Source organism: Theobroma umbraticum, unplaced genomic scaffold (assembly GCF_002168275.2).
Source record: "Theobroma umbraticum cultivar Fairchild unplaced genomic scaffold, ASM216827v3 scaffold_12.1, whole genome shotgun sequence".
NCBI classification, from domain to species: Eukaryota; Viridiplantae; Streptophyta; class Magnoliopsida; order Malvales; family Malvaceae; genus Theobroma; species Theobroma umbraticum.
In genome coordinates this window covers 3349903-3351245 of record NW_018397269.1, presented here as the reverse complement: position 1 = coordinate 3351245, position 1343 = coordinate 3349903, and positions in this window count along the sequence as shown.

The following is a 1343-nucleotide window of genomic DNA, read 5'->3' as shown; positions in this document are numbered from 1 at the left end:
TTACTAAATAATAAAATAATATTGATTTGTATTATACATTATGTTCTTTTATAAACACACTTTAAAGTTTTTGATTATTTAAATTTAAATTTTATTCTTTGTGTTTTTATTAATTTAATTAATAGTTAATTATATGAAATATGTAGGGAAAATATTATTGTATATAGATATGGAATCGGGTTCGTGTAATCGAATATCCATAAAAAATATTTTAATAATTTTTTTATCTAATTAGGTTTTTAAACGGATTAGGATTAATATAGGGTAGTGAGAATGTACGAGTACCTTACCCATTGACAACCCTAGGCTACAGACAACAAGGTACATGACGTGAAGATATGGATTAGAATGAAATAATCATTCCACCATAATAGAAAGGGAGGAATATTTATTAGGATTTATATTTGGTACAGTGACAGTTTATAATTATACATTGTACATTGTCAATAATCAACTCTCGGCACCATGAGGTAAACAAAACATTTCAAGAAATTAATAGTAAATATTAAAAAGATTTTAATAATTAATTAAATAAAAATAATTTCTCCAAATCAATTCACTTTTTTTCAATTGAAGGAAGGGAGATTCGTATCTTACTCTTTAGGCAGGAGATCATTCACTAATTAATAAGTCAAATGTTCAAGTATTCACTTTTTTCCTTGTTCTTCATCAAGCTATTTGATAATTCTATTTTATAAAATTATTTTACTCTAATTTTGTTAATAAATATTAGCTAAGTCTTTAATTTTCAATTATAATTTAGTTTTTTTAGTTATTTTTATAATTAGTTTATTTTAAAGTGAGTTATTTAATTATATGTTTATTTTCTTTAATTTAGTTATTATTTATTAATTTTTATATTTTTGAAAGAATTAAAAGAATTGGGCTTAATTTTGGAAAGTAAAGTGTTGAAAGAGTCGGAAGTTTGCTTGTATGAGCTTCAGTGTTTTGACCATAACTAACCCTATAGAACTCTAAATAATATGATTCTTAGACCATTGGAAAGTTAAAAGACGAAGCTACAACTTTCAAAAGATCATTTGCCCAATTTTGCTTTGAAGATAAAGAAAATTGCATTGGAATATGATTAGGCATATTATTATAGGAATGACAATTTTAAGGCTAACAATTGATGTTTGGGCCTCATTATACTGTTAAGCCCAATAGTTAGAATTAGTAGGTTAACTTAGAGACTTGTAGGTTAAGATTGTTAATATACATACTACGTTTTAGGAAAGATTAGGTTAGACAAGCTTAAGAGATTTAATAAGCTAGAAGTTGAGGTTGAAACTTGAAGAGTGAGGCTGTAAATATTTGTTTTGTTTTCTTCCTTAGCTTTTATT